This window comes from Lutjanus erythropterus, chromosome 24, assembly GCF_056507025.1.
Source record: "Lutjanus erythropterus isolate fLutEry1 chromosome 24, fLutEry1.hap2, whole genome shotgun sequence".
NCBI classification, from domain to species: Eukaryota; Metazoa; Chordata; class Actinopteri; order Lutjaniformes; family Lutjanidae; genus Lutjanus; species Lutjanus erythropterus.
The window spans coordinates 4,926,266-4,936,057 of NC_139340.1; positions in this window are offsets into that span (position 1 = coordinate 4,926,266).

Consider the following 9,792-nt stretch of genomic DNA (forward strand, 5'->3'; position numbering starts at 1 on the left):
TAAAACTGCAATAAGCTTATTGTTTGAGATGTTATGAAGACTTTGATTTTTAAACGTCTGACGTTTGAAGGGTGGGATGTCTTAGATGTTCTGCTGCTATAGATTTGAAAAACGGTCAGAACAAAATTGCTTACAAAGCAATTGACCTTCATCATTGTTCCCCTGGGTTTGATCACGCCACACAGTGAGGTCACTTTCACACCTGTAGCTCAGTTCTGTTAGTTTGGTCCAAGAAAAACTGCTGCCTTTTAATAAGTTACAGACGCCTCGCTCCAGTTCATCATTTCAATCGACAGCTTTCACTCTTAACCAACTAAATGAGAATAAATGGACCGAATGGACAAACCCATGAGTACAGATATTTTGTTACTTCAGTAGAGTTTTTAAGTATCTGTACTTTACTGGAATATCTAACTTTCTTCTCCCTACATTTTCAAAACAGGCTTGTTAATTTATTTTTAATGCATTTGAGGGAAATGATTGATTATTTTTATTTTGCATCACTGTGTGCCACCTTCCAACATCGAGCCTGATTTCAACCTAAATGGACGTGACAGTAACACACAGAAAAGATGATTCCTTGGTGTATGAATCAGTGCATATCACAGACAACAGATCTAACAAGAGGAAAACAACAGAAAATGTTGCAAACAAATAAGACAAAAACAACATAACAACACAAATACAATGTAACAAGAAGAAAAGAGTGTAAAAGATGTAACAAGACAAAAATTACCTAAAAGACATAACAAGATGAAAACAATGCAACAAGATGTAACAAGATAAAAATGATGCAAAAACCATGACAAAAGGAAAACAATGCAATTAGATGTAAGACATAAGACAAAACAAAACAAAGCAACATAGCAAAAATTACCTAAAAATAACAGGATATAACAATAAAAATGAGACATAGGTAGAAAATAACCTAAAAGGCAAATCAAAACAAAAACGTACCAAGACAAAAACTGTGTAACAAGATGTAACAAGATAAAACTTATGCAAAATACATAACAACAAACAACAATACAATCAGACATAACAAGACGAAAACAACATAAAAGACATAAAACAAAAATGATCTAAAAGACATAACAAAATGAAAACAATGTAACAGGAGGATGAAAATAACATAACGAGACAAAAATAACATAACAAGGTGTGACAATAAAAATGATGTAAAAGACAGAAGACGAAAACAACCTAAAAGATGTAACAAAATGAAAACAATGTAACAAGATGTAACAAGGGAAAAATAACAGAAAAGACGTAACAATAATAATAATAATAGTACTATTAATAACAGTACTACTCACTACAGTGGTGATACAACATTTGCATACTGTTTCTTCTTAGTTTATTTATTGCAAGGGTTCTATCTAGAACCTACCCAGGGGTTCAGCCAATAATCTATTTTGTTCCAAAAGTTTAAACTAGAAAACTCTAAGGGCGTTCTACAAAGTGTGTAAGTATGTGTTTATAAAAAAAAAATGTATATATATATATATATATATATATATATATACATATATTGAGTTCTCCAAGTATCACCATTATGACCAGTGTTAAAATACTGTACTGTAGACTGACCCTATTCAGCTTTGAACTTAATGCAAATTTGAGGAGTCATATCTCCTCGCTGGTTTGCACAGATGGTATTTTGTAGCCACAAGCACTTGAAATATTCTCCTCCTGATATGCCTCTTTGTAATAGTTCCAGTTTGGAGCCATGATCGCGGTGTTTTTTTCACTTTCAGTCTCTACATTTTACCTCCACTTACTGTCTGTCCACTCAGTTTAGCTACCAGTGATCATGGAAGACATATGCATACCCTTCGTGCATGATTGGGACTATATAGCAGGCTAATATTGAAACAAAAACACAGGAAAAACACACACAAACTTATTTTAAATTACATTTAAATTATTGTAATTTTTCATTTGAAATTTTCTAGTTTTTTGATAATGTTAAATGTTCTTAAATTAATTTATTTAATTTTAAACTATCTGACACTGCTCTGCATACCACTAAAGGGAGTTTGTGTATCATTGTTGGTACACGTACCACAGTTTGAGAATCCAAGATCAAGAGTTCTTCAGACGTAAACGGTTCTGGGTAGAACTTCAGCCCTTCAGGAAGAACCCTTTTAAAATCCTTATTTATAAGAATGTAGTGATGTTGCAATGTTCCCAGATGGCAGCAATTACTGGGCTGAGTCCAATCATAACCAATAGAAAAGTTGGTTAAAATTGCTGTAAACCAGATTATCCTGAAACTTCAGTCGAAACCAGAGCAGTTAAGAAGCTGTTTTGAAATAAAAATTAATACTAAAGTTTTCAGAAAACTTAACTACAGCATCATATTTGTATCAGAGCTACAACTTTAAATTTATAATTTGATAGAAATCAGGCAGTTTTTTCTTGCCACTGGGGTGAAAGGTGATGACATTTTTGTAGGCCCACAGCTTGCAGAGGACAAAAAAAAAAAAAGTGGTACGCCCCCGGCCAGCAATCTGGGACTGAACTCTCCACATGATGCATTCACACATTTGATCATGACGTCCCTCCAGAAACACCAAAGCTGCGAGTAGCAGACAACCAAGTGCTGACATCACTGTGTGATGAGCTGCTCAGATAATTCACGACCCTGCAGCGGTCTGAGAGGGCCGTGCAGCGAGCAGCAGACTTCCTGCGATCCCACCCAGGCCCGGGTCACATCCATACAGCCGGGCCACATTGCTCACCCCAACCCCTGTACTGTACGCCCTCCACACCCTCGAGCACGGCCAAGAACTCATTCCATTGTTCTCAAGAGTGAGACATCCCCATGCACAAGTGGTCAGATCACGCTATGAGCCAGATGTGTGGATGGTATGTGTGTGTGCAGCAGTGCGGTGAGTGCGGTTTAACCAGAGGGTTTCTAATGAAGTCGAGTTCCTGGGAACAGCTGCAGCATATTGTTTTTAAGTTCCAGTCATTCTTCCTTTAGAGAGAAAAAGTTCATCAGTATCTTCAGTCGTATTTCTGATTAATAAGTGTAAAGCTGTCATACAAATGAAGCTCTGTGTGTGACAGGTGATGATTCTTCACTGCATTTCCCAGGAGTCACCAGTCAATGAAACCATGTCAGTTTTGTTTTTGTCATGTTTAGTTTTCCGTTAAAATGATCAGTCTTATGTTTGCGATCAGCTGTGGAAGCTCTACTTTTTTTCACTTTCTGCATTCCTAGCATACCTCCTCCTCTGCTGCTGCTGGGAAGGTAAACTGCATCATATCTTGTTCAAAGGGGGGTTTCTAAGGATGTCGTCACGACAAATGGGAAATGGGAAATTTCCTTCTTCAGGGAGGGAAAAATCCATTTTGAATAGCCCACAAACTCAGACTGACAAATGAATTTTGTCTGAGCTCCAGTTACTCCAACATGTTCTTTGACCTACATGAATATGTATGAACCGACCCCTCCTAAGTCTGTACACTGGTAACAGTTGAACAAGCTCGGAACCTGACAGAACCTCGGTTGACTTTCTTCTTCCCTGTTGGCTAGTTGGCTAACAACCGCTATAGATTCGGATCCTGTCAAGATAAAAACACTTGATTAGCGAGCCTCTATCTTTCACAGGTCTGGGGTTCCCTTCAAGTCACAACTGTAGATTAACTAGCTAGTTAGTGTTTTGCTAACATTAGCAATTAGCTATAAATCATTAACTAGTGATTTGCTAATATTAGCTAACTTAATATATAACTATATGTCACATTTAAAGGTCTTTTAACTGTCCTGATAGCAAGCTAGCTATTTAACAAACAATTGATGTACACTGTACAAGCTAATTATGTTTTATAATGTGACATTGTGGTTAATATCTGGGTAGGTTTAGGGACAAGAAACAGTTGGTTTGGAGTAGGGAAAGATCATGGTTCAGGCTAAAACAATCACTCTGGTGTTAGGTAGATAGCTCGCTAGCTAATCTACAGTGTGCACATTGTCCAAACTAATTATGTGTTATAATGTGACAATGCAGTGTTTGGGTAGGTTTAAGCACAAAAACTATTTGGTGTCTTGCTAACATTAGCTATCAGCTAACATGAACAACTAACTAGCTACTCTACATCAATTGTTAGCTAGCATTTTGCTAATATTAGCTTACTTAAGATGTGAAAACATGCTGCATATGCAGGTCTGTTCACTGTCCTGTTAGCAAGCTGGCTAGCAAACAGTTGATGTAGATTAAGGCTGTGTTGAGAAGGGATCCCTTGATTTGAGAAACTCTTTGCTTTGTTTCTTCATTGTGCATGTTGTTCACACACACACACACACACACACACAATCAGTAGCTAACTTAAGATGTGAATATATTCATTAATTTTACAGGTCTGTCAGCAGCATCTTTTAACCAAATTCAAAATTTGGTTTCTTTTCAGCATAGACGAGACTCACATGTGGCATATTTAAGTACAGGCAACAGGAAAGAAGAAAGTTGACTGAGGTTCTGCCGTACCAGACTTGTTCAACTGTTATTGGGTCAGACAGCGAAAAGGGGCGGGACTTAGGAATTGAAATAAAGTTCAAGATAAATTTTATTATCCCTGAGGGGCAATTTGTTGCAGTGATACAATCATCACACTAATCAGTATACATAAAAGTCACACAAAAACAAAGAATTACATAATGTGATTTATAAGAGCAACAGCAGCAGGGATCAGTGAGTTCATAAAGCTGTTGGTCCTGTATCTTGGCAGATTATATCTGCAACCAGAAGGAAGCAACCTGAACTCACTGAACAAAAGGTGACTCGGGTCAGTGAGGATTGACTGGGCCCTCTTTGCGGCTCTGGCTTTGAACAATTAGGAGAGATTCATCTAGATTTTGATTTAGATTACTGATAATTCCTTCTAACCTGTTCCTGTTTTTCGAGGTGAGTGACCCAAGCTGGCAAATAAAAGAGAAGGATAGAACAGACTCGATAAAACCAGAATAAAACATTATGGTTTTTATCATGGTGGTCAAGCAAAGGAGTTGAACCAAGAGCAGATAGATGTTTTTCACAGCAGCCATGTTGACATGAAATTGTCGAGTAAACACAGGTGTTACCAGTGATACTAATTAAGGTTTCATTCCATTCAGGTCAAACAGAGTCAGAGTGCTGCTATTCTGCAAAGGCTCTGCTACACTAAATGGAACAGGACCTTGATTAGTATCACTGGTAGCACCTGTGTTTAAATTTCTCTTGCTTTTTTCGTATGCAGGGCTTGTACGAACAGGCAATGTCAGATTCAGCAAACGCTTGTAATTTCAGATAATTGTGTAAATGATCCACATGTGTGTTTTGGAGGACACTTGCACAAGACTTGTAAATTAGCGTAATTAACGGCTACGCTTCCTGCCCAATATGTCAGGAAGTGTTCATTCGTGAAAACGGCATCAAAGAATAAAAAGAACTTGAGGAGTGCAGAGTTAGAAGTTCATAAAGGATTTTAACAGCGTCAGCAGTGGAATTAAAAGACCAAAAGCAGGTAATAATAGATCATGTGTTGTAAGCATCAGATTCAGAATGACTGTATATTTACAAAAAAACAATAGAAGTAATCAGTTTGAACATTGAATATCGTGTCTTTGTGCTGTATTCAATTGAATGTAGGTCAAAAACTTTTTGTAAATCATTGCATTCTGTTTTTATTTAAGTTATATTTAGCTGGTACCTGTTGAGTCAACTTACCTGCTAAATTCAGGCAGTGTATTTTTTCCTGCTATTGAAGAGCCTTGAGACAGTCTGGAGTCATCATGCTCTGAGGCGAATGACATATTGAGACAGACGTCTTACATGAGTTCATTAAGGTCTGTTTCTCACGCTGGGGAAATTACCCCAGATTAGTGCATCAGACAGCGACAGTAAATACAAAATTAAAGCTGAGAACGCGGAGCAGATTTACATGATCATTTACTTCATTTCTGCAGCCACATCTGCAGGATTGTCACCATGTGGGACAATTATGTCTCCTTCAGTCATGTCCTGTGGAAACGTCCCTGACAAACGCACAGAACTGCAACCCTCTGGACGCCAAACATCGGCTAAATGCTTTAAGTTTCAGCGGAGGCATTCGGATGTTGAGGCAGTAAACAAGTGTTAGTCATGAGACTGAGGAAGTGTTTGCTACCAGCACACAAGAGCTGACGGATCAAGAGTTCAATGGCGATGTATTCTTAGAAACAGGAAACCTGCAATGCATCCACTGCTCTGATTTCCACTGAAGTAAATACGGGAAGGTGGGACTTGTCGGGTAGTGTTGTGATAGGTAAACAAGCTGAAGTTTCAAATTTAAAGCCACAATATGTAACATGTCCGCATGTTTTTTTTAATATTTTATTTGTTTAACGGGACCGTGTATGGATCCCCTAAAAGTTTTGGAGGAAAATCATCGCTAAGAACCCTAAAACACTAAGCCTAAAGGTTAAAGGGTTCTCCATTACAACATCCTGAGGAAACCATTAGGATGATTTTATGCAACTCATTTTACGAAGGCATCCTTAGATTAAAAAACAAAAATGCAACAACAAAATACATGCACTGTCCAAAAACCGCGGATCCCAGAATCCTTTGTGGATTGAGGCTGTGTCTACGAAAGGCGTGCAAGTAGCTCGTAAATATTACTTGTAGTGATAAACGGTCACGCACAATGCACACATGCTTTTGATCATCATGTGTTCTGTTTGCAGATGGATGTATTTATCACTTGAAAGAAAATCGGTACGTTAAGTGATTTTGCAGCTTCTCTGCTCTGAATTTGATAAATGATGCACCACAGGGATAGATATAGCACTTTTCCTGTGGGATTTCCTAATTGTACCTGCTCACATATATGTTTTGGCCGAGGAACAGACAGTAACACGCCCTGCTTTGTCTGGAAACAATATTCATTTCAGTGGGAGACATTTTCTAAGGTCAGACAAGGAAATCCCACCCTTAATTAAAATGTGGGAAAGAAAATACACTTACATGTTTTCTTTCATTTGTCTTGGATGGGAATGAGATGGGAACAATAAAAAAACAAACAAAAGAAACAGAAACGCTTCTTCTGAATCTGAAAGTTTGTTTTTATTTACAGCATTATTACTTCAGTACAAACAGGCATTGTCTGGATTTATTGACAAAACTATGTTACAATAATGAAAATTAGATTAAGACTGGGACTCAGATAAAGACAACGCATAAGACGTGAGCTCAAATTAACAAAAACACACATCTATTTTTCTTTCACAACAAGGTTCATTATTGACGATGGAAATTCATATCTAGGATAAAGTATCTAAAAATCACGGTACACTTATGAGCTTTTTGCAGAAGTACAAATACTTTGTTACTGTGCTAGATTTTTAACTATTTATTTTTGTAACAATTTCTTACTTTTATTCTCTACATTTTAGACACAAATATCTGTACTCTCGAATTCTTGAGTTTTCAAAAGAGGCTTATTATTTTAGTTTTAATGCATTTACTGTGAATTATTGATTCTTTTTGTTTTGCATCATCCTGTGCCGCCTTCCCAACATCAATACAGATTTCATTGTATTGATTGCTTGGTGTATCCATCAGTAGATATCACACGCGACAGATGTAACAAGACAAAGACGTAACCAGGAAGAAAAAAAAGAAAAATGAAAAACAACATAAAAGGCGTAACAAGACAAAAAAAAGGCTTAATAAGACTAAAAATGAAGTAACATGATGAAAAACAATGTGAAAGACAGGAACCGGATGAAAAATAACAAAAAGCAGCATTAAAGAAATAACAAGACAAAAGAAAAAAAGACATAACAAGACGGAAAAGATGTGACAAGACAAAAAACAACATAAAAGATATAATGAGACAAAAAACATAATGAGACTAAAAGTGAAGTAACCAGATTAAAAACAATGTAAAAGACGTAACAAGACACAAAATAAAGTAAATGACATTATAAGGCAAAAAAGTAGATGTTCCATTTACCGAAGAAGACAATGGAATATGGTTGAAAACTCCAGAGAAAGCTAGCAAGTTAACTTGTGTGTTCCATGTCAATAGCGCTACAAATCCCTTTTATTATTAATATTCAGTGTATTTCAAACTAATACAAATGTCTGCAAACCACTTCAAGCTAGTTTTTCCTTTTTTAAGAAGTTTTCTTTAATGAAATATTTTAACATTTTGGAAAATACACTCATTCATTTTATTGCCACAAGCTTAGCTTAGCATATACACTGGAAAACGGTGGGAAACAGCTGGCCTGGCTCCAACTAGAATGCTAAATGTTAAGACAGAAACACTGATTAAACTGATGAAGCAAATACAATAATGTATTAATTATACAAAATCAGTCATCTTCAGTCATAGCCAAGCTAGCTGTGCCCCTCTGCTTCCAGTATTTATGCTAAGCTAAGCTAACTAGCTGCTGGTTGTATCTCCATATTTACTGTACAGACACAGGAGTGGTATCAATCTACTCATCTCACTCTCAGCAAAAAAGTGTAATTTACAAAATGTTAAACTATACCTTTAAGAAATTAATGCCGTCAACTAGACATTAGAGCCTTGAAAATATATATCCAGTGTAATATACAATAAATAGCCTATCTGAATGTGTACCCACTAAGGAGCACATCCACCAACTTTATTTGTTTTATAGCAAAATACAAAACTAAATTACTAAAAATCAGTTCAGAAATCAGTGTAGCCTAAAATTCATATAGACCGAACCACCCAGTCTTGTAAATTGTTATAGTACACATACAGTATTATGAATAGCAGACATATTCTGATTCCATCAGAGAAAGAAAGAAGAAGTATTTTAGCTTGAATAATTTAGGGTTCAGTGCTGCACATTCAAAAGAATAGTTTGGCATTTTGCAAAATAATACTTGATATTTTGTGTCAGTAAGTGGAATTAGTTTGAATTAAGCTAGCTGTTTCCCCCCGTTTCCAGTCATTATGCTATGCTAACCTAAGCAAACCGGCTGCCGGCTGTAGCTTCATACTGGTCTCATGTAACTCACAGCAAAAAAAGTTTATATTAGTAAAGTATAAGAGACTGATGTGTAATTCCCGTTTCAGAAGGCTGAAACCAGCAGCTTTCTGACAGGAAAATTCCCATTTATCTCTAACTGGAGGTGATAGACTTGATCACATTTAGGCTGGGCTGTACCAACAAGGGTTAATTTCTAAACCCAATCAAATCATGGTTTAACTTAATTTATGTTACACAAACACTAGCTTAAAATTAAAAAAACATTAAATTTAATTCTGTACTCAAACCTAAGTTTAATTTATCCCTAAACCTATAATTAAATCTAAATCGGTTACACCAAAACTTTAAACTCCAATTTAAAAAGTGATCCAGTATAAATTTTACATTTACACTTCAGGAAGTTTAACTTTTAAAGTTTTTCTCAAAGGAGGAGACTAACTTGGCTGACTAACTTTTGAGCTAACTTCAAAATAATGTAACATATGTAACAATGTTAAATTTTTAGCCAACATCAACTAACAAACAAGGTGGCGTTTTGTTAACTTTTTAGGTAACAATAACTAACACACAATATAACAATTGAAGGTTTTGTCAAGGAATAAAGAGCAACCAAAAGTTAACTTTTGGTCTTTTTTATTTACTTGATCCTAACAGTACTCAAATTTACTTTTTTATTTATTTATATTAACTTTGGTAAGCAAGGATCTCCATATTGATTCAACTCTATTTAATTTTGGTTGAAATCACTAAACTTGGATCTAACAAGGTGAGATTAGTTTTTTTTTTTTTTTTTT